This window comes from Eschrichtius robustus, chromosome 13 (genome assembly GCF_028021215.1).
Source record: "Eschrichtius robustus isolate mEscRob2 chromosome 13, mEscRob2.pri, whole genome shotgun sequence".
NCBI classification, from domain to species: Eukaryota; Metazoa; Chordata; class Mammalia; order Artiodactyla; family Eschrichtiidae; genus Eschrichtius; species Eschrichtius robustus.
Genome location: NC_090836.1, coordinates 15,119,133 through 15,144,789, shown reverse-complemented (window position 1 = coordinate 15,144,789; position 25,657 = coordinate 15,119,133).

The window sequence follows — 25,657 nt, the reverse complement described above, 5'->3', positions numbered from 1 at the left end:
GTACATGACTCTTTTTGAATTATGGTTTTCTCAGGGTATATTCCCAGTAGTGGGATTGCTGGGTCATATGTTAGTTCTATTTTTAGTTTTTTAAGGAGCCTCCATACTGTTCTCCATAGTGGCTGTATCAATTTACATTCCCACCAACAGTGCAAGAGGGTTCCCTTTTCTCCACACCTTTTCCAGCATTTATTGTTTGTAGATGTTTTGATTATGGCCATTCGGACTGGTGTGAGATGATATCTCATTGTAGTTTTGATTTGCATTTCTCTAATGATTAATGATGTTGAGCGTTCTTTCATGTGTTTGTTGACAATCTGTATATCTTCTTTGGAGAAATGTCTATTTAGGTCTTCTGCCCATTTTTGGATTGGGTTGTTTGTTTTTATGATATTGAGCTGCATGAGTTGCTTGTATGTTTTGTAGATTAATCCTTTGTCAGTTGCTTCATTTGTAAATATTTTCTCCCATTCTGAGGGTTGTCTTTTTGTCTCGTTTATGGTTTCCTTTGCTGAAAATAGACTTTAAAATAAGGGCTATTCCAAGAGACAAAGAAGGATACTACATAATGATCAAGGGATCAATCCAAGAAGAAGATATAACAATTATAAATGGTTATGCACCCAACATAGGAGCACCTCAATACATAAGGCAAATGCTAACAACCATGAAAGGAGAAATCAACAGTAACACAATCATAGTAGGGGACTTTAACACCCCACTTACACGAATGGACAGAACATCCAAACAGAAAATAAATAAGGAAACACAAGCTTTAAATGACACAATAGACCAGATAGATCAAATTGATATTTATAGAACATTCCACCCAAAAGTGGTAGAATACACTTTCTTTAGTGCACATGGAACATTCTCCAGGATAGTTCACATCTTGGGTCACAAATCAAGCCTCAGTAAATTTAAGAAAATTGAAATCATATCAAGCATCTTTTCTGACCACAATGCTATGAGATTGGAAATCAATTACAGGAAGAAAACTGTAAAAACCACAAATACATGGAGGCTAAACAGTGTGTTACTAAAAAACCAAGAGATCACTGAAGAAATCAAAGAAGAAATAATAAAATACACTGAAACAAATGAGAATGAAAACATAACGACCCAAAACCTATGGGACACAGCAAAAGCAGTTCTAAGAAGGAAATGCATAGCAATACAATCTCACCTCAAGAAAGAAGAAAAATCTCAAATAAACAACCTAACCCTACACTTAAAACAACTAGAGGAAGAAGAACAAAGAAAACCCAAAGCCAGTCGAAGGAAAGAAATCATAAAGATCAGAGCAGAAATAAATGAAATAGAAACAAAGAAAACAATAGTAAAGATCAATAAAACTAAGAGCTGGCTCTGAGAAGACAAACAAAATTGATAAATCCTTAGCCAGACTCATCAAGAAAAAGGAGAGGATGCAAATCAATAAAATTAGAAACGAAAAAGGAGAAATCACAACTGACACTGCAAAATTACAAAGTATTATAAGAGACAATTACAAACAACTATATGCCAATAAAATGGGCAACCACAAAGAAATGGACAAATTCTTGGAAAGGTACAACTTTCCAAGACTGAACCAGGAAGAAATATAAAATATAAACAGACCAATCACAGGCACTGAAATTGAAACTGTGATTAAAAATCTTCCAACAAACAGAAGCCCAGGACCAGATGGCTTCACCGGTGAATTCTATCAAACATTTAGAGAAGAGCTGACACCAACCCTTCTCAAACTATTCTAAAATATTACAGAGGGACAAACACTCCCAAATTCATTCTACAATGCCACCATAACCCTGATACCAAAACCAGAAAAAGCTATCACACAAAAAAAATTATAGACCAGTATCACTGATGAACATAGACGCAAAAATCCTTAACAAAATATTAGCAAACAGAATCCAACAGCACATTAAAAGGATCATACACCATGATCAAGTGGGATTTATCCCAGGGATGCAAGGATTCTTCAATATATGAAAATCAATCACTGTGATACACCACATTAACAAATTAAGGAATAAAAACCATATGATAATCTCAATAAATGCAGAAAAAGCTTTTGACAAAATTCAACACCCATTTATGATAAAAACGCTCCAGAAAATGGGCATAGAGGGAACTTACCTAAACATAATAAAGGCCATATATGACAAACCCACAGCAAGCATCATAATCAATGGTGAAAAACTGAAAGCATTTCCACTAAGATAAGGAAAGACAAGGATGTCCACTCACCACTCTTATTCAACATAGTTTTGGCAGCCCTAGCCACAGCAATCAAAGAAGAAAAAGAAATAAAAGGAATAAAAGTTGGAAAAGAAGAAGTAGAATTGTCAGTGTTAGCCAATGACATGATACATACATAGAAAATCCTAAAGATGCCACCAGAAAACTACTAGAACTAATCAATGAATTTGGTAAGGTTGCAGGATACAAAATTAGTGCACAGAAATCTCTGGCATTCCTATACACCAACAACGAAAAATCAAAAATATAAATTAAGGAAACACATTTACCATTGCAACAAAAAGAATAAAATACCTAGGAATAAACCTGCCTAAGGCGAAAGACTTCTACTCAGAAAACTATAAAACACTGATGAAAGAAATCAAAGATGACACAAACAGATGGAGAGATATACCATGTTTTTGGATTGGAAGAATCAATATTGTGAAAATGACTGTAGTACCCAAAGCAATCTACAGATTCAATGCAATCCCTATCAAACTACCAATGGCATTCTTCACAGAATTAGAATAAAAAATTTTACAATTCGTACGGAAAGACAAAAGACCCTGAATTGCCAAAGCAATCTTGAGAAAGAAAAACGGAGTTGGAGAAATCAGGCTCCCTGACTTCAAACTATACCACAAAGATACAGTAATCAAGGCAGTATGGTACTGGCACAAAAACACAAATATAGATAAGTGGTACAAGATAGAATGCCCAGAGATAAACCTACACACATATGGGCACCTAATTTACGACAAAGGAGGTAAGACCGTACAATGGAGAAAAGACAGCCTCTTCAATAAGTGGTGTTGGGAAAACTGGACAGCTACATGTGAAAGAATGAAATTAGAACACTACCTAACACCATACAAAAATAAACTCCAAATGGATTAAAGACTTAAATGTAAGACCAGACACTATAAAACTCTTAGAGGAAAACATAGCAAAAAACACTCTTTTACATAAACCACAGTGAGATCTTTTTTGACCCACCTCCTAGAGTAATGGAAATAAAAACAAAAATAAACAAATGGGAGTTAATTAAACTTAAAAGCTTTTGCACACCAAAGGAAACCATAATCAAGACAAAAAGACAACCCTCAGAATGGGAGAAAATATTTGCAAATGAAACAAAAGACAAAGGATTAATCTCCAAAATATACAAACAGCTCATAGAGCTCAATATCAAAAAAACAATCCAGTAAAACAATGGGCGGAAATGGGAGGGAGACACAAGAGGGAGGAGATATGGGGATATATGTATATGTATAGCTGATTCACTTTGTTATAAAGCAGAAACTAACACACCATTGTAAAGCAATTATACCCCAATAAAGATGTTAAAAAAAAAAAATGGGCAGAAGACCTAAATAGACATTTCACCAAGGAAGACATACAGATGGCCAAGAGGCACGTGAAAAGATGCTTAACATCACTAATTATTAGAGAAATGCAAATCAAAACTACAATGAGGTATCACCTCACACCAGTCAGAACGGCCATTATCAAAAAATCTAGAAACAATAAATGCTTGAAAGGGTGTGTTGAAAAGGGAACCCTCCTGCACTGTTGGTGGGAATGTAAATTGATACAACCACTATGGAAAACAGTATGAAGGTTCCTTAAGAAACTGAAAATAGAGCTACCATATGACCCAGCAATCCCACTACTGGGCATATACCCTGAGAAAACCATAATTCAAAAAGAGACATGTACCACAATGTTCATTGCAGCACTATTTACAGTAGCCAGGACATGGAAGCAACCTAAATGTCCATCGACAGATGAATGATTAAAGAAGATGTGGCACATATATACGATGGAATATTACTTAGCCATAAAAAGAAACGAAATTGAGTTACTTGTAGGGAGGTGGATGGACCTAGAGTCTGTCATACAGAGTGAAGTAAGTCAGAAAGAGAAAAACAAATACCATATGCTAACACATATATATGGAATCCAAAAAAAAAAAAAAATGGTACTGATGAACCTAGTTGCAGGGCAGGAATAAAGATGTACACAGAGAGAATGGACTTGAGGACGTGGGTTGAGATGGTGAAGCTGGAGCGAAGTAAGAGTAGCATTGACATATATACACTACGGAATGTAAAATAGTTGGCTGGTGGGATGCAGCAGCATAGCACAGGGAAATCGGCGTGGTGCTTTGTGATGACCTAGAGGGGTGGGATAGGGAGGATGGGAGGGAGGCTCAAGAGTGAGGGGATATGGGGACATGTGTATGCATATGGCTGATTCTCTTTGTTGTGCAACAGAAACTAACACAGTATTGTGAAGCAATTATACTCCAATAAAGATCAATTTAAAAAATTTTTCTGTAAAAGTTTTTTTCCCCCCAGCAATGTCAGGTTCTCAGTTCTTAATCAATTAAGAATAAGTGCTTTTTCAGTGGTTTCATTTCATTTTACCTGCCAAATGTTTCTCTCCTACTAGTTCCCATCCACTCCGTGCTTCTGCTTGATATTTTATTAGACTAAGATAATACAAAGTAATGGATGCAGTATACATGATTATTTTTCACCAAAACTCATTTCTAAAATGAAAGATGGAGGTAATCACGTTAAACTCTCAGTAGAGCCGTTACTTGATTTTATTGCTCCTCTTTGCCTATGTATTTTTTCCCAAAACACGTCATAAGATTAAAATGAAAAGTATTTCACTCACATATAAAAGGATGCAAACATTTAATGGGTTATGGCATTCAACTTGAAATTTCCAATTTAAAACTTAAACATGATCTAAAGCAAGACAACAAAATTTTGATCTCTTGAAAATGATGCAGGGATGTGAAACTAAAGCCAATTAGCTAATTTTCAAAAATGTAAGTTCATGGACTTTAAGTGATATGACATATATTAATAACAATAAAATAACCATGCAAACCAAACAAAAACTACAGTTCAATTAAACTTAACTACAAATTTCAAGTAATACATTGCAATCGAAAATAAAAAATCACTGAAATAAAGGCATAACGTGGTATAAACATTTAAAACATCAATATTCATATACAAAGTTATGTTTTAGAAATATGTGATAAAAACAAAATAAATCAGAGATATATATGCAACGGAAAATAGTGTTTGCAAGCACATTTTCAATGAAATTTGATGTTAGGCATTTCATTAAATGAGCTGAAACTCTTTCTAGATACATGTTATAAAAGAAGTTCATCTACAAGTAATATAATGTACTTATGGGGAAAGCTCAGCGATACTCTGTGTGGCATTAGGTGTCTGAGACATACCACTAAAGCTGTTAGATCATACCGGAAACCAGCTGTGCATGAAGTAGATTGCTTTTATCTAAATGATAAAAACCTTGTAGATTGCGAACAATACTGGGTATAAAATGTAACATTTTAATGAGCGACATGGAATAGAATGAACAAGAGAAATGGTAGATTTACACGGGACACGTGCAAGTGGAGGAAGGAAAAAAGGACGTGAGAAAGGGTTGTACTGATTGTGATAAAATGTTCGCCAATTCTAACTTTTAATCAGAAAAATTTCTACATCATTTAACTAATTTATCCAACATATGCTCCTCCCCAAAGAAGGTTCTATACTAAAAGAAACTCTGTCACCAACAGTTGAAATAATATGTATTTGTTTTGCCTCATGCAAAATAATTTCGTAAATAATAAAGATTATACTTCACCCATCTGAGAAATCATTCATTATATATTATAATTAAATAAATTTAAAATCATTCAGTCGGTAAGGTTATTAATTTTTAAGGTAGAAACATAAATACCTCAAGTTACGCATCAAATTTCAAATGGATTAAGAGTCAAAGGTAAAAAATTCAAATAATTAGATGGCTATCTAAGTAATTATATGTCTAATCTTCCAATGGCAAAATATTTTACTGCCGCTAAAATACATGAAAAAAAGACTGTGAATCAAAACCTTTTTTTGGCTGATCAAGATTGTAATGAGTAATAGCAAAATAATTATACTCAGTGCTTGTGATTGAGGATTACCTTTTATCAGTATCTCAGCTAGATAAGATTCCTCTTCCATGAGGTGACCGAAACCTGCATATTTACATAGATTGAATCCTTGGTGGTTATGTCTTTATCAAGTTGTCACGTAAAAGTTTCCAATGTACTAGCATTCTCATAAAAGGAATACTAGGCAGTGCATCAGTAATAACTTCTGGTTTTCAATATATTCTCCTTATCCTCATTGAGTAACAGTGGCTCAGTTTGCCCTGAGGATTTAGAATCAGTCACACATCAGCCAATACAATGCTCCCTTATTTTGCCTGACTGAATCTGCATGGGGAGCCTAAGATGGTCAGGGCCTGTTTCAGCTTCCAATTTAATTGGACCTTGACTGTGCCCTAGTGGAAACATTTCTCTCTTAAGCACTAAAACCTCCCAACCAACTGATCAACTTTACAGATATGGGAATGTGGTTTGTTTGCTCTCAGTGACAGGGGACATTTTCTTTTCTGTTCCTTTGTTACTGGGTAGATGGCTCTAGAGTAGATGGCACTATATGTGGCCTCTCCTTGGAGGAATATACCACATTTTAAAGAATAGCATCCCAAATGTGTAGTTTATGTATCCCAGATGATTTTGTATTGAGCCTCCAGTACGTTATTCCACCATTCCTTTGCCATGAACTGAATCCCATGATGATGTGTGGAATGCCAAAATGGTGGATAAAGCATGAATGGTGGTGCTGACAGAAAAGTTTCAGACTGGAAAAACAAATCTGTATATTAATCTGGTATACGAATCTCTTCATTTGAGGGTAAACCATTACTCCTTCGATGATGCAAGGAGATAGTGGAAACAACCTGCCACCACATCTGGTACTCCCAGGGAATTATGCCAGATCAAAGACTTGGAATTTGTTTTTGCTGTTGTCAACAGGATCCTTAATAGTGGTAGTTGGAAGATGAGCCTTGGTGAGGGATATTATGTATTTAGAGACCATGCATAGCCTTTCTTCCTGCTATCATGGACGCTTTATAAGTACACAGGATGGCACCTGACAGAATTTCATAGGATGGGTCATCTTACTTAATTATTAAAAGTCTCCTCTTCACGGGTGCTCTCTGGTCAGCACAAATGGGACATAAATATCCTTATATACTGTGCACATTCCCAAAGGTCTAGTCATATGCTATTCATATGCTTCTCCTCAAGATTACTTTCTCATCTATCTTTCAATCTTGCAAAGATTGTATATATATGTGTGTGTGTATGTATGTATATACCTATATACACATATATATATTTCTTTGAATCATATTAATGTAAGACTGGATTTTTGTAGTAGAAGCTTCAGTAGATGCAAATAAATTCAAAACAATAGTCAAGGCAGAATGTGACTAAATGATATAATTGAAGGATAAACACTTAAATCTTTTTCTGTGGTATAAATGATGTATAATATTATATTAGTTTCAAGTGTACAATATAATGATTCAATATTCGTATATATTGTGAAATGATCACTACAATAAGTCTAATAATATCGTCCCCATACATAAATTTTTTTCTTGTGGTGAGGATTTTTTAAATCTACTCCCTTACTGTCTTTCAAAAATACAATAAATCCCCATGATGTCTTTAATTTATAACTGGAAGTTTGTCCCTTTAACCCCCCCTTAACTCATTTGCTCACGCTCCATCCCCTGCCTCTGGAAACCACCAATCTGTTCTCTGTATCTATGAGCTTGGTTGTTTCTTGTCGTTGTTCTTTAGATCTTTAAGTAGAAGGGAGATTAAATATATCTGGGTAGACCAGGGTAAATATGAATGACAAAACAAATTTTGAACTTGGCTTGATGGGCACTAACATTTCAACAGAAGAAATATTCTTGCTCTTTTTTAAAAAAGAAATGCATATTCTAGCTTCATTATGTTCTTTCAACATATGTCAGTTTACATATATAAATCACTGTTCTTTCACGTACGTTTTTATATCTCAGCAAAGGAAAAGAGGACACACATACACAAAACGAATATATAATCGAAATGATAATTTCTAGTTAACTAGCATTTGCTTAACCAGTCTCATATTCCCATAATAGACATTTTGTGATATTTTTAGAAAAGAACATTCCTTAAAGTTTTTTTTTTTTACCACCAAATAGTCAAAATAACGTCGATTTTCATCATAGCCATTCACCAAAGCTCTAAAATTTGAAATGTGTGGACATGAATCATATTAAACTCAGGGGTGAAAGTTCCTAACTTTTTGAAGTCCCCAAAAGTTGTATGAATGCCCCTTCAAATCCTGTGCTTGAGAAAGGTCAGTCCTGCTCTAAAAGTAGAAACAGTTAAGTCATGAGTAGGCTCAGAACTTTTCAGCCTCTGTTCTCTCGTTATGGTAGAAATGCTGATGTTTTAGGATAACCTCCTGCTAATACAGTAAGGGCTTCTTCAGTTCAGAGGATAAGAGTCAATATTAGAAAGTCAAGTCATGTAACATGTTTTAAAATTATGATAAAACCTTATGAATTTTAGAATACACTTTTTTGTGTGTGGATTTGTAACCATCATATCTGTAAATAAGACGGTTAGTTAAAAGGATAAAGTTTTTTTTAAAAGATGGAAAATATTTAAAGTAACTTAAAGTAATCAAATATAAATCAAACTGTTTGAACCAATATAAAATATTTGCATGTTCTTGTTTTAAATCATAAACCTTCTAACTGTGGGAAACATCTTGAACTGTGAGAAACAGATTGCAACATGGAAAAAAAGAATGGTGAAAAATTTGAGTTATCAAAGAAATTATTATATTTATCTCCATATTGAAATTTTTTTGCAATCCCTTAGTAATCTATTGATTGCAGTTAGTTCAATTATTGGGAAATACATGATGTATATTTTAAAGATGTCTCAGAAATTATTCTTTCTTTAAGTTTTACCAATGCAGCTAAATATTTAAAATAAAAATGTTTATTTCTTATTATAATAAAACTCTGACTGAATTTTTAATGTTTGACTGCTGATAGATTTCACATCACACAACTCCCCTTGCCCCCTCTACCCCATGTGCGCACAAGCTGATAAAACAGCCCAGGTACTTCCTCATTTGGTGCCAGCAGGAAGTTTGAAAACTTCAAACACTGACCATGTACACTGGTACCCTCAACCCAGCCCCATTCTAATCACAGTAAAAGCTAAGATCGACTCCTTTCCCTGCTCCTAAGCCATTTTGGATCTGCTTGGGAGCCTGCACTGCTATCCCAGAAAACCTCATTATATGAGTAATAAACCTTTTCAGAACCTCTTGATGTGTGCTATCAATCTTAATACCCAAGCCAAATTTTTGATTGGTACATTTGGGCCTGTGGGGATAACTACAGTATTTATTTATGAGTAAAAGCTTTTATAAATCTATAAATGTTCTTAAACTAATTTAATTAGTCTGTAACTCATTTTGATGTATTTATATTAACTATTCATATACACACACAGTGGTCATTTAGTCTTAAAGTGTAGCTTTTAGTTTAAAAAGAAGAATTTTTAATTAAAATGACACAAATATTGTGAAGTTAAAATTACATTATAATATTAAAGAACAATAATAAAAATAATTTAGAGAAAGAACAATAATAAAAGTAATTTAGAGTGACACAACAGCCATGAAACATATTGATTTATACAGACTTCATCAAACATAAAATTTCAAAATAGTAATTAAGGAAAAACAAATGGTCTGGAATTAAAGTGACATAAATGTATAAGATCAAATAGTAAACTGAGAAAATTCTGCAAAGAGCCTCCTTTAAAATGCCTGTTAGCTAAATGGGCTGAGCTAAATTATCTCTGAGATTCCCTTAGTTACACATTCTATGATTCTAGGGAAAAATTACTCTGAATTTGGTAACTTGCCTTCATTCATTCCACTTTTCCCTGGAGATATTATATACTGACATTTACATATATATCCTAGATAAGTACTGAGCATACACAGATGAATAAAATATTATTCTTGACCTCAGTGGAAACTATACACTGTTCTTGTTGTACAGGTTGGTGAATTCTTTTGTATAATCCTAGTAGCAGCGGTAGCAGCACACAAATGCATAGTAAAGAGATATTTCAGGGCTTCCCTGGTGGCACAGTGGTAAAGAATCCACCTGCCAATGCAGGGGACACGGGTTCAAGCCCTGGTCTGGAATATCCCACATGCCGCAGAGCAACTAAGCCCATGCGCCACAACTACTGAGCTTGTGCTCTAGAGCCTGTGAACCACAACTACTGAGCCCACGTGCCACAACTATTGAAGCCTGTGCACCTAGAGGCCATGCTCCGCAACAAGAGAAGCCCCCGCTCACCGCAACTAGAGAGAGCCCGCACGCAGCAACAAAGACCCAATGCAACCAAAAATAAATAAATAAATAAGTAATTTTTTTTTTTAAAAAAGAGAAATTTCAAAGCACTGGAGGCCAGGTCAGTGGCCCCAGGTTCCCATGTATAGGAGTATACTGTCTTTCCTTAACTCTTTTCCCTCTTTCCCACCATTCCATAAACTAAAGTGGTACTATCTTTTACTTTAATGTGCATATGAACCACCTAGGAATTTTGTTAAAATGTAGATACTGATTCAGTAAGCCAGGAGTAGGACCTGCAATTCTATATTCCTAATATGCTCCCAGGTTATGTTGATGCTTCTGATTCAATGCAAAAAGCATTCTTAGAGAGAAAACTCTCCTTTCAAGTGCAGTTTTACAAGAAACTATAATACATGAACTGGATACATGACAATAATTGTTTCTCAGGCAATTTAAATTTCTATAGATTGGCAGAAATGTTTCCTTTTATGTCGACCCTCCATTTTTATGCTGATAATTACAAAAATACAGCTTTATCCAGAATCTTCTCTGAGAAGCTGACTCAGATCTAATATCCTAAATTTCAAGAGGTTCAAAATGAAGTTCTTGATTCTTCACATCTTCCAATTTGTTCCCAGATCCTGCCAACTCTTTTTTTTTAATCTCAGTAAGTGGTACCATACTATTTTCCCCAATCCAAAGTTCTTGAAGAATCTTGATTTCTTCCTTTATGTTTTTCATTATTTTCAATTTATTTCCTATTTTTGTTTATTCTGTCTTCATACATCTTGAATCTAAACTCTTCTCTCCATTTTTATTGCTTCATTTTAATCAAGCCATTGTTCTTTCCTGCCTAGACTGCTGGGTTGACCTTTTATCTAATCCTTCTGCTTCCACTCTTGCCTCCTATAACTCATTCCCTACACACAGGCAAAAGTGGTCATCTATAAAGACTTCCCCTAGTTCTCAAAATACAATTCAAAATCATTACTTCAACCTACAACTTATTCCATGATCTGCCCTATGTTTATTTGTATATCATCTAATATAAACTCTCCTCCTTGATTTACTACATTAAGAAGTATGAGTTCTCAATTCCTCAGACACACCAAATATGCAAAATGGCCCATCATTCCATCTTCCCCATGCTCACTGTATAAAATACAACTGAGGAACATCCCACTCCACCAACCAGATGTGTCATCTTCTAGGGCAATGGCCATAGAATATACTTGGGCAGGCATTACTTTGGGAACTGGCAAGCGTGTGTGAATGGTGGACCAATCTCTGTTTACAAATGGGTTAATTGGATAAATACTCTTATTAGGTCTCCATAGGCATCTCATTTACTTGGACCTTTAGTTACAGCACCTTGAGAAGTGTTTTCCAGTTACGTTGGAGCCACCTACCATCTGCTTCAAGATTACCTAGGGTACATGTTAAAATGCATTTTTGTGGGGGGGATGAAGTAGAAAAGAATAGCTTTATTGCTTTGCCAGGCAAAGAGGGCCACAGCAGGCCAGTGCCCTTAAAATTGTGTGTCCCAACCCGGGGGTAAAATGCATTTTCTTGAGGCCAGCCTCTGCAGAAATTCCTATTGAGTAGGTTGGGTTGTAGCCCTGGAAACTGTGTTTTAACAATTTTTCCAGGAGTTTAGATGCACTAAAGCGTTTGGATCCCTACTTAAGAGAAAATCATTTTTCCAGGTATAATCTTGGCTTGAGGTTGTAAATGTATTGCATAGAAGTTTATAGGGCTTTTACCCCAAAAGCCAACAAAAGTTGCACTTACTATACTGTCATCTGGGACAGATCATATAGATGTGTCATCCATGTCTTCTGTCATTTTAAATAGATGTAGTAGATCCTATAGAAACACTCAGAATCCAGAACTCAGAGTAAATATCTCTTTGTTATTGTGTCTTTTGATACAATATGTTTTCCCCCTTTGCTAGAAGAATAGAAGAACAGGAAAATCTCTCAGCCTGTCATAGGAAACTAGAGGCTTGGAGAATCATAAAGCTCCTAAATTCAAAACGAACTGTGAAATCATAATGATGTGGCACTTGTTGAGTGCTTACTTCTATGCATTAACTTATTCCTCCATCAGCCCCTTGACAGAATCACTCTTACTATACCCATTTTATACATGAAAAAACTGATACAAAAAAAGGTTAAGAAAAATTTCCAAATTTGTATACTTATAATTGGTGGATGCTGAGAATTCGGTTTAATGTTTTAACCTCTACACTTTTTTTTTTTTTGTAGAAGAGAGTGTATTGATTTCTAGCTTATATTTCATAGTTATGTGATAAAAACTTCAAGGGATATAGTATATATAGGATTTTTCTTTACTTTTGATTCTTTTTTTAATTTATTTTTTATTGAAGTATAGTTGAATTACAATGTTATGTTAATTACTGCTCTACAGCAAAGTGACTCAGTTATACATATATATATATATACATATATATATATATATATGTATATATATACACATATATACGTTCTTAACCTCTACACATTTTTGTTGGATCTTCTATTATCTCAGGGGTCATTTTATGAAACACAGCATACTCTTGAGATTGCCCTGCTGTAGAAAAGGTCAACTTTATCAGCATATTTTCTGTAAACTACATAACAGGAAATTTTCACCCACAGATCAGATACTTTCTGTAGAACAGGCAACTTGCCGATTTGAAATGACGTTAACGGTTTTTATTTGTTTTCCAAGTCTTGTCGATCTACAAAATAGAGGACCTGATAATGTTAAAAATCTGAATCTGTTAGACTTAAAGCTGGGAGAGATTTTGGTTCTAAACATGGTGGTCTGTATTCGCAGAAGCCACACTAAGAAGAACTCATGAGACTTGCCAAAGGCCAAATCTGATATGTGAATTAGTTGGGAATTTGGCTCAAATACGATCATGCTTTGGATAGAGACAAACTATGAGCCAGAAGGCAAAAACTGGATCAGAAATTACATATATTAGAGCCAAGGCCAAAAGCAGAAGTGTTTAAAAAAAGTCAGTGGTTTGCAGAAAAGAGGAAGTGTGAGAACTGATATGAAACAGGCAGGAAAAAGGGTAAGGTGTGAATAAGTATTAGATATCTTTATAATAGGTCTTTGAAACAATGGATTCTGGAATTTACTCATGTTCTTTGGCTCTCCTACTAAGCTGGAATGGGGAATTAAAGAGAGAGTCTCCTATTAAAAACCATAGACTTTTAGTCCTCTATTCGTACAAAAATTAAGTTAAAATACTCAATATAAATTAAACTCTAAACATTACAAAACATTTGAATTAGCAATATATAAAGAGTAATTTACTGGGCTCTAAGTTTTTAGATCAACTAAATCTAACTGGCATAATTATCTTTTCACAGATATATTTACATTGCTTATTTGGATCAGAGTTAAAAATGATTAAGAGAAGGAAAGAGCAATTAATTTCATGAGTCCAGATTTTAGGTTTTTTTTGAAGCTGCACTGAGAATGTTTAAGGATGACACTTTTAAACTAGTGTATTGCGACAAACTAGAATTTAAGTCAGAGAATAAAATTAATTATCCTAATTTTTTGTCTGGCATTATTCTAGATTATCTTACATGAAAAAATATTGAAATGCTTTCCTTAACTTTAAATTCAGTCACACACAGAGGTTTTGATGATGATAACAATGATGATAATTTCAACTGAAGGGATAAATAAAAAATAAAGATGAAACAGGTGAGTATTAGACTTTTATCTTTCTGCAAAAGAAAATTTTGCCACATTCATTCCAAAACTGAATGCCTTAATGAATAAATCTAATATATACTTTACCCCAGTACTTTAATGAACCTCTTGACCTCAGTGGTGAGTGACAACACTTAGGACTATATCAGATCTCTGTGTTGAATAACTAAAACATTTCTGAAGGAACATTCTGTCATACAATACAATGACAGCACTTGCTTTTTCTTTTTTTGTTCCTTTGAAAAGAACAGTTTAAAAAGTGATCATATATAGAGCTTTAATCAAAAATACTATGTAGACTAAGGTAAACATAACATGTCCCATTGTGCTGGATGTTTTTTCTTTGCTCCTCCATTTTCTTCTGCTTTGTTCTGTGCCTTGAGATACTGACTAGAATGAATTGTATTGGCTTGCTTTCTTGCCCTCTGGCTTTTTGGTTGGGTTACACCAATGGGACCCATTGTAGTAAATTATAGTAAACTGGAAGGTGGCAGAAGAATGAGGCTGAAGTATTGTCCTCCAATATCGCTTTCTGCTGGGTTGCTTTGGCTTGGCTATATCATTCTACAAAGATCAGAACTCTTGTTAGGTTGTGCTGTCCAAGCAGCTTTCTTTGCAGCTTCTTAAGACTGCTGTCTTCTCTTATGCCTTCAGGCTTAGGTATAGTAACTCTTCCCAGATTTTTTTTTCCCTAAGATACTGCAGCATTCCTTGTTGTTTTCCCTAAATCCTATAAGTAGTATCTTTACTAACATGTCATAAATCATCCATTCTTAATATCACATATATTTTAATAAACTGGATAAATAGAAGCTGAAGAGAAAATTAGTGAACTGCAATATAGATCTGAAGGAGCTACATAGAATACTGTATGGTCTGCAAATGTTAAAAGAGAAATACACGAAACAGAGGTTAAATGTCATAGTACATCTAAAGAGAATGTTAACACATATCCAGTTGAGTTCCAGAAGAATAAAATAAAAAGTTGAGAGGCTGTAATTAAATAAATATTAGCTGAGGACTTTATATAATTGAATAAAGACACAGAAACCCCAAACAAAACAAGTTACACAAAATACACACATAAACACATTATCATAAAACTGAAGAATAGCAAGTGCAAGATAAAGATCCTAGAGGAAAAAAAGCCAGAAAGCAAATAGAGATTACCTTCAAAGTCTGACAGTAGCGATAGCAACAATGAAAGGCAGAATAAAATGGTATGATCACTTCAGAGGGCAAATACATACCAACCAATATATTCAAAGAAATTTTCTCTCAAGAACAAGAGATAAGTAAAGACAATTTCAGACAAAATAAGCATACCGCTTACTTCCAATAGATTGGTACCAAAGGAACTTACAAGGATATAATTTCAGGAGAAGGAAATTATTCTATAGGGAAGATCTGAAATAAAATAGACATTTGTATGATGAGGATAAATCTAAAAAAAGTCACTTGGACTGTAAAAACTGATGATAGTAATACCATGTGATTTTAAGGATTAAGAAAAAGAACTACATTACTGATATCATTATTGTGAGGTTTAAATGATGTAGGGTTTGCAGAAGTTCATATTATATTTTTACCTACAAAATATTTAAAAAGGGTATTAGTCCCATAATCAGATTCCCTTCATGATAAGTATAATTGTTTGGTTCCCATATGTTTTATTTTTAGCTTGTCTTATAATTTATCTTCAACTTTATTTTTGGTAATGTATTCATTTTCTTTTTGATTTTCTCTGTGAGATATTTTAGTCCTGGATTTGAACCAGTAGAGTAGTTTGAGGGCATAAATCTTGATTTCTTATGTTTGGACGCATTCAAAATGATTGAAACTCATAATCTAATTATGTCATATCATTTTAAAAATTTAAAAATTCATCAAGAAAAGAAAATTTGATTACTTACAGAGGTTTTTAAAAACTGTGACTTGGGGCACAAGCCCAGCCAGAGAATTTTTAGCTTGTTTTTTTCCCCCTAAATTTGTGCTTGAACACCTTTAAATGGGGGTAGGCATTCACTCCTCAGTTAACCATCATGTGCAGAACCTCCTTTGCTTTATCTCACTCCATTTCATGTCATTTCACACATTTGTTTTACCTGCCTAATACTTAAATGCATTTGAGTTCTTGATTGGTGACTTACAAGATGGCAGCTATCTGAAAAATATGTATTCCAACTTAAGAAATGTTGGAAATTCTATAAATGTGCTTTCCCTTTTCTAAGAAAGTCTAAAGTGTAATAGTAATGCCAAAGCTTGTTGAAAGCATAGATTTGCCGATTTTTGATGTGTAATCATGGGGTAATTATTTAATCCCTCCCAGAATCTTCTTAGCAACTGTAAAATAGTATAATAATAATTGCCCTGTCCATTTCAACCAGCATACTATATAGATTTCTGTTACCAATGTTTTTTCCCTAAAAAGGAAATATAGGGGTCTCATATGTACATAAGAAGGTTAGAAGTCACCACTCACTCCTAACAACAAGTAACACGCTGAACAAACTAAAATATCAACAACCTTTCTTAGATCCATCAGAAAAATGAGGTCACAGGGCAAACCAATGCACCAAAATTAAAGAGACAGATAGGCAAATACAGAGAATCACAACTTACCAGAACAGAAACCCACAAGCAGAAATCTCTGTGGGAACCAGTGCCGTGATAGAAAAACCTGCACTGTAACTGATGAATTGCTGGGGGCTCAGTGTAGACAAGTGTGACAGTAAAAATCTCCAGGGGAACCCAGTTGTAGGGAAGCCCCTATGTTTTTGTGAGTTTTACTCTCAGGAGCTCTATCAGATTCTTACAGTGTGTACCCAAGGGGAAAAAATACCCCTTCTGGCAAGAGGAGAGGACAAGGAACCATTTTGAAATATGCCAGATCATTCTGTTCTTAACAAGGCCTGCCCTCTGGAGAAAACTATTTTACCAGAACCTAACCTGTTGGGAAAAGACTTTGAGGGCTACTAAATAAGAGGTATATAGGCACTATACGTGGAATAGTTAAATATCTGAAAGTTTTAGAATAAATATATCTTTAAAAAATAAAACATCTCTTCATAGGAACTATCTAAACAACTAGTTCATATTCACATCCAGACACTCCTGTTTTCCCCTTTTCTAAAACTGAGTAATATCACTGAGATCTTATGAAATATACTTCTTACTTAATAAATTTAATAGCTATTGAAATAATCAGCTTACTCTCAAACAGAATATATCTTGAACTTAAATGATCTTTTCTTCTCGATTTCCCCACTCCTGTTAATAAGGCAGTTAGTATCCCCGTATTACAGACCGGAAAACTTTTTATCATCCTTAAGCCATTCTGTTTCTGCAAACAAACTTTCACAAATATTTCTCAGAATTTCTCATTCATTTTCATTACCACTGATTAGCCCCAGGGTTATTACCATTAATGGTGTCCTGAACATCTTTGAACATCTTTTGTTTCTATATATTAATTCTGTTCAGATTCAGCAGGACTTGACTGAAATATTAAAGCTGACTTGTTATCAATGATCACTAAGGTATAGAGCACCCCAGACTGAGGGCTATGCTTGGTTGGGATGGAGGTGGGTATGTGAATCCCAGCCACAGAGACAAGTCCCTGAGAAGCAGCTGGCTTGTCCAGGCCTAAAGTCCAGTGGAGAACTACTGCCAACTCAAATTCCCCAAATGGTCACTATGACAATTTTAAATCAGGTAGACAGCGAAGAGTGGGAACAAATCCAAGCTCTTAGGAACCAGGCTAGTGGTAGAAATGGTTTTTAAAAATGTGTACATATAGGGCAGAAAACTAAACAAGGCACTGGTAACGTGGAAAAACCATTTTCTTGAGGAAGGCAACTGTCAGTGTTCTTTCTTGATCAAATATACTTTTTGTGATTGTATTTTCAAAGATTCCTATAACAAAATACAGTTCTGTTTGCAACTTGTATGGAACATAGCTAAATAATGTCATCATTGAATAAGGAAAACAAGTCTAAGAATAAGGACCATGAGATTACACAGATTTGCAAAAGGAAATTCTGTTTCAGATTCTCATGGGAAGGTTTCTGTTCTCAGCTGGAGTTCCTTTGGGAAGAACTTAATTATAAGAGTGACAGAGCACAAATATTTGCTTAGATAAATAGATAATGTCTATCAGAAACAAAGGATCTCTCTGTAACGGAAGTTAGAATAATAACTTGGCTATATACATCTCATCTATTAAAATACAAATTCAGCAATCAACCTTGGTTTGATCATGAACACTCAGATTTTCAGACAACAGTGAATGAATGACAGTTGTAAGACCTGCTATATGGTAAATGCTATGCTATGCATTATAGGACTATAATTTGTTTCTAAAATTGATTTCTGCCACATTTTTGGTTTTGTTACATAGTGCTAAAAAGCTGATAAAAAAATCAGCTTCAACAAATGTTAAGAACAAGAATCATTTAGATTTGAGAAAAAATATCTTAAAGCCAAGAGACAGTAGGGTGGAGTAGAAAACACTGGGATTATGTATCAAAGAAACTGTAGCCTAAATTTGAACTTCTACTTACTAAGAGTGTTTCTCTGCGTTGCATACTTAAAATCCCCTCTGAGACTCAGCATGTATGCCTATAAACAGGGACGAATACGATCTATAATGCCTATTTAAAGGGTTGTTAAAATAAGCAGAAGTATTTTACTTAATATGTTTTTTAGAATTTCCAAAATATCTAGGGCCCTTTGGTTTAAGAAACCATCTAAAAAACCAAATGTGGAAAAGTCTATGTGAACATCTTTCTCTCTTCTCCAGAGATTAAAGTGGATGTTTTTTCAAAAAATCTTTCATACATCAATTTGAAAACCCTGTCTGGAAAAAAAAAAAAACAAAAACCTTAACTCTGAACTGAAAATTTATTGATAAGACGAACTGCATGTTCTACCAGCTCTGCGTCTTCTCTCACTAGCATTAGACTTGTACAACCAACTCACTACTGCACAGCCCCGAGGGTATCTTCAACTTAACATGTCTAAAAATGGAAGCGTCTGTTCCTTCAAACTGCTTCTCATAGTGAAATTAAACAACAAAAACCTGTTAATGACACCACTCTCAACCTAATCATTTAAATCAGAATTTGCTACTCATCTATGGTTTACTCTGCCTTTCTCATACTACTCTCCAGATTTTCTTATTTTTATTGGCTACGTATTTCTCAAAACAAGTTTCCTTTGATCTCATTGCTGCTCTAACTCAGAACTTTTGAGAATATAAGATAGCCTTTTAAGAGGTGTTCCTGCTTCTACTTCTTCAGCTTCTTTTACCTCCTTTATTGCACTGTCTCCAAACTGTATTTTATATTACTTTACAGAGTAGAGTATAAATAATAGATAATAATAATAAATAATACATAATAATAAATAAATAATAAAGCATTTCTCTCCTACTTAAAAATTCTTGCTAACTCTTTATGCCTACAGGATAATGTCTTTAGTGTGGTGTATAAGGCCACTCTGATTTCTCCTTGTCTTTTAAATGACCCTCAGCTCCCCCCATTTTCACTCATTCTTTGCTCTCAAGTAATGCAGAGGTTTTTCAGTGCCCAGTATCTCTCATCTGCTTCCTCCTTTCCTGACTGTGCTCAGGCTTTTCTCTCTGTCTATAATACCTTCTCTACTAGTTTCCTATGGCTTCTGTAAGCAATTACTACAAATGTTGTGGCATAAAACCACATACATGTATCCTCTTACAGCTACTTAGGTCAGAAGTCCAAAATCAGTTTCACTGGGTTGGAATCAAGGTGTCGACCGGGTCCTGCTCCCTCAGAGTCACTAGGGGAGAGTCTGTTCCTTGCTTCTTCCAGTTTTTGGTGGCTGCCAGCCTTCCTTGGCTTGTGGCTGCATTACTTCAATTTCTGCTTCTGTGGTCCCATTATCTTCTCTTCTTCGGTTAAATATCCCTCTGCCTCCTTCTGATTGCATTTAGGGCTCACCCTGATCATCTAGGATAATCTCCGCATCTCAAGATTCTTAACTTAATCACAGTTGCAGATAACTTTTCTTATATAACTTAACATTTACAGGTTCCAGAAATTAATTAGGACCTGATATCTTTGAGGGCTATTATTCAGCCTATTATACTATCCCTTTAGAATTTAGCTAGGTTTCTTTTATCTGTGCAGCCATGGCACCCTATGTTTACTTCAATTTATAATTGATATACAAATATTAAATCTTCCTCAAGGCCAGAGGATGATTTTATTTATCTTCCTTTCTTACTCTCTGTGCCCTAGCAAGGTATCTGCCACATAGTAGGCAATTAATGCATATTTCTTGAACTTTTGAAATGAAGTCAGCTCTGCTCTTTTATTTTCAAAATGGATGACTTACTCAGACGGAAAGAACAAGAAGGATAGCACATGCTTTTCTCCCTGTCTGGAGCACCTCATAGCCAGCGTGGCTTGCTTTCTGACCCTAGCTAATAAAATAATGTAAATAAAAATACTTCATTTTTCAAATGCTGGTTTACGAATTCATTTTCTTAGGATAAAAATTCCAAGACATAACTGGCCAATGGAATTATATAGAGCACTCTGATGCAGATTACCACATTAAACAATAGTTATGTACCTACATGCTTATCTATTAATGTGAAATGTGATCTTATCACCATTAATACTTACATCTGTAAATAAAAATAAAGGTATGCTTTGTTCAGGAGTAACATCAAATAAAGTGTTAGGACATGTGACACATATGCCCTAAGGTGATCCCCAAAGAGTTAAACCCTTGTATAATCTTCTACCCTTCTAACCACTAGAATACAGCAAAAGTGATGGAATATCCATCCTATAATTACGTTACAAGATAAATATATATATATATATATATATATATGATCCACTGCTACACACACACAAGATCGATCGATCTATCTATCTATCTATCTATCTATCTATCTATCTATCTATCTATCATCTATCTATCTATCTGTCTATCTATCTATCTATCTTTGTATTGCCAGCATGCCCTAGAGAGATGGCCCTCCACTGCTGGCTTTGCAGAAGTAAGCTGCCACGTTGTGCATGGGCATATGGACAAGACCATATGGCAAGGAACTGCGGGTAGCCTCCAAAAGCTGAGAGAGGCCACTGGATGACAACCAGAAAAAAACAAGAGAAACCAGAGTCCTATAGCCACAAGAAGAGTGGAAATGGCTCTTTCACCAGTAGGGCTTCAGAGAAGATCACAGCCCCAGCTGACACGTGGGTTGCAGCCTGATGTGACCCTGAATCAGAATTTTCAGTTGCCTGGACTTCTGACCTATAGAAACTGTGAAATAATAAGTATGTGTTGTTTTGTCATTAAGTTTGTGGTAATTAGTTTGCAGCAAAAGCAATCTAATGCAGGACATAGCTTTCTTTGTAATATAGCATTGGCAGAAATGTAAGAAAGCCATTTCAGAATCTTCGAGTAGTAGAAATCATAGAAGAAAATGCTTGATATAAAGCAAACGTGAAAAAAATTCAATTACATTTACTCCTAAAAAATTAACCATGACTTTATGAATATAAAGAGAGGGCACTCTAATGGGCTTGGCTCAACTTTTGAGAAAAAGCCAAGGAGATGGGTAAAAGAAAAAAGCCAAATGTAAACTTGTATTATAAACCTGTTAGAAAAACATCATTAAGGCTAAAGCATAGATGATCAGAATTTTGCAAAAAATATCAGAGAGGGAAGAGTCTGCTTCACATAAGAACAAAGGGGCAGGGAAAGGGGAGATCTGCAGTGGGTGGCAGGGTGTTACAGTGGAAAGACTGCAGGCTTTGTGCCAACCTGGCTTCAATACTTACTCCTTGTGTCACCCTGAGCAAATTACAACTCAAAGTATACTATTAGAATAAAATTTCTTCTTGGAAGTTTTATTAGTCAGAGTATTCTAGAGGAACAGAGACAATAGGGTCTGATATAGATAGATAGATGATAGATAGATAGATAGATAGATAGATATGTGTGTGTGTGTATACACACACGTATACATATATTAGTTGGGCCGAAAAGTTCGTTCGGGTTTTTCCGTAAGATGTTATGGCAACACAGCAATCTTAATTCTGAAAATTTAATTTTAATTTTGGAATATTTATTTCTAAAGGGTAATGAAAGAGTAGAGAAAATATGAATGACATTTTTCTCACATCTGCCTTGCTCAGCTTTTTAAACTCATTATTTCTGCAGAATGTGCACTCAATCAGGCTTCCTGTTGCAGCAGCTGTGTTACAGAAGGAAGACTGTTTTTGAAGACCACGCTTTTGAATCTACTGGCCAACTTCAAGTGATTAAGAAAGAGCTAACTAGAATTTTAGCCTACTTATGACTTTTGAGGAGAACTAAAGTAGCTTCAAAGATTTCTCGTGTCTGTGGAAAGATGACATAAATTTGTAGAGGAGACAAAGAGGGTAACTAGCTGAGTCGTAATTACTGTTAGCTATCATGTTTTAACTATTATAAACGTAGCGGGAAACTAAAACCTTATGAAACAATAAACACCTCAAGAATAATTTAAAAGAGTAAAATAAATACTGAGTCATTACCTTCAAAAGATAATTGCAATTAAAGTATACATGCTGAGAAAAACTAGCAAAGCCATTCAATTATTTAGTCTCACATATGCTTTGAAAACCCTTGAAAATTGGTGAAGTATTCATCATTTTTCTTTTGCCAAAAAAGCCCATGTAATTTAGTTAATTACTAACATTACATATTGAATAAAACATTTCTTTAGAATTTGATACCCTAGTGAAAGATTATCTTTCAAACCTTTTTCTAAAAGTGATTTAGAATAATAAAGGCATGAGTGTCATAGGTCAATTCTATTAATGATGTCAACTGAGTTTTTAAATTGCTTGGGGATGATATAAACATCTTTACCTTGTTCAGTTGCAATTTACACCCACACACACTTATCATAGAGAAAAAAATCATATGCTATAAATATATTAACACATAAATGTTTATTGTAACATAGAACAATACTAGTTCATAAAGGTGAATTTTATTACGATGAGGATTATGTCCAGTTACAAATTCTACTACAAAAGTTATCAAACTTTATCTTTTTCTGTAAATTGAATTTAATGTATGAAGTATTTTTTTTACAATACTAGCAAACAAGAAAGCACTCTTCTTCATAGTAACTACTTTTCATATTAATGGAAGTTTTGTATTGTAGCCACTATTGCAATATCTTCATCATTTGGTTATTAGAGTAAATGTCTGGATTTGAATAATTTCTTTGGAAGAGGTTTTGGAGGATTTGTGATTGCAGAGAAATTGCTTCTGATCTCTGGCTGGGAATGTTACCTGTGCTATTCGTGCCATGATGAATTGCAAAAAGTGCTTTGAGAACAGAAAAAAAACAGAGCTTAGCAATCAAATGTTGTTGTTGTTTTTTCTGTAAAATTTTCCCTTTAGATTCCTTACCTAACCCACTATAATGTGCAAATGTTCGTACACCTCAGTGCAGTTTAAATCTGTTAGCTGTTTGAAAACATGTGCTTTGTGAGATTAGAATAGCATTTTCTTCTTCTTAAAAAAATCCACTACTCTTCCATGATGAATTTCCATATTAGCACATAAAAGTATCCAGAAGTAATTCCATCTTAAAAACATTTGTTTCTGCTAGAACTTTAATTCCTTCAGTAACTTGCACTATAATTAGAGGTGAGATGAGTACCTCCATTCTGATTAAAAATGATCCATTTGTATGTAGATACTTATTGTGCTATTAATAAATCTACAAATGCACTCACTTTGGTAAATAATCCCATGGGACTAACATAACTGACACTTAAAGTTCAATTACGAAAAGTCACTGGATTATTTTCTTCTATATGTATTTTTCCTTTGTCTTTGGATTCGTTTTTTGCCTAGGAAGATTTTACCCTCCTCGAGATTATTTGGAAGATTCCCATATATATGTCAATTTGACCCTTTTCTAGTTTTTCATGCTAAGGTTTTTAATATTCATAATTCATTTTTCTGCATGTGAGGTACAAACATAACTTATTATTCAGTGACTTTTTCTGATAGTATCAATGCAATTTAATGACAGCACATATTAAAAACTTTATATTTATAATAAAATTAACTTCTATGTACTCAATTTCTATACTTAAATATCTATTCTATTAATGAGCATATCAATCCAGTTCTAATAAAGTAGCATTTAATTATTTTTTGGTATGATTTGGCTCATAAGAGATATTTTCTTACTATTTTACCTTAATTTCTCAATTATTCTTGCATATTTTCTTTTCCAAAACAGGCTGTCCACATTCAATTAAACAATCTTTGTTGGGATTTTAATTGTCATTACATTTTGCTTGCAGATTAATTTGGCAGTAATTACAACATTGAGTCTTTCTAGTCATGTTTGTCCACATAGTCAAAGTTTGTTTTATAATCTTCAGTAAAGGATTAGAGAATTTATCATATAAATGTTATACATTCCCTTTTAGCTTTATTCTTCTTTGCATCCTTTTTCCCCTCTTCTTTCTTTGTGAAAAGGACTGTATTTCTATCATGTTAGAAGTTATTAATGATACCTACTTCATGAAGTTTCTCAGAGGATTAAATATTGTATACCTGGAAAACATTTTTAAAAATTGTCTGTTATTATACTGTGTTAAACACGTGTTAGCTGCTAGTTTTACCGTTTGGAATTATTGCTTTGTTATGGTATCTTTTATCTGTCCACCTTACTGAATGGCTTTAATGCATGCTAATAATGCAGATAATATAGCTATAGAAAACTATCATTTGTAGATAATAATCATTTTGTCTCCTCTTTTTCATATGTGCTATTTCCTCATTGTGTTGGATAGGACTACCAATTCCATGCTAAAAAGTAACAGACAATATCCTCTTTTTAGAGGAAAATTAGGAGCAATAAATCTATAGGCATTTTTTTGATATTTGGATTTCTAAAAATTATAACCTTAATCACGTTAAGAAATCCCCTATTTTTAGATTACAAAAGTTGTTTTTTTTTTTAAGTAGCTGTTAAATTTCATGAAATGCTTTTGGGAGCATATAAGACATATAGTTTTTCTCCTTTATCTTGGTAATGTATTAAAATAGTCTACCAAGCGTCCTAATGTTCAACCAATTTGACATTTTTAGAATAAGTTCTACTAGCTCATGATGCTTGGCTCTTTAAATACGTTTCTGGATTTGATTTGCTCATATTCTTAGGACCTGGGCTCTATATTCATAAATGACATTGGTTATTTCTTTGTTCTCTCTCTGTGTGTGTATACCATTTATGTCTGGTTTAGGTTTATGATAGACACAGAAAATA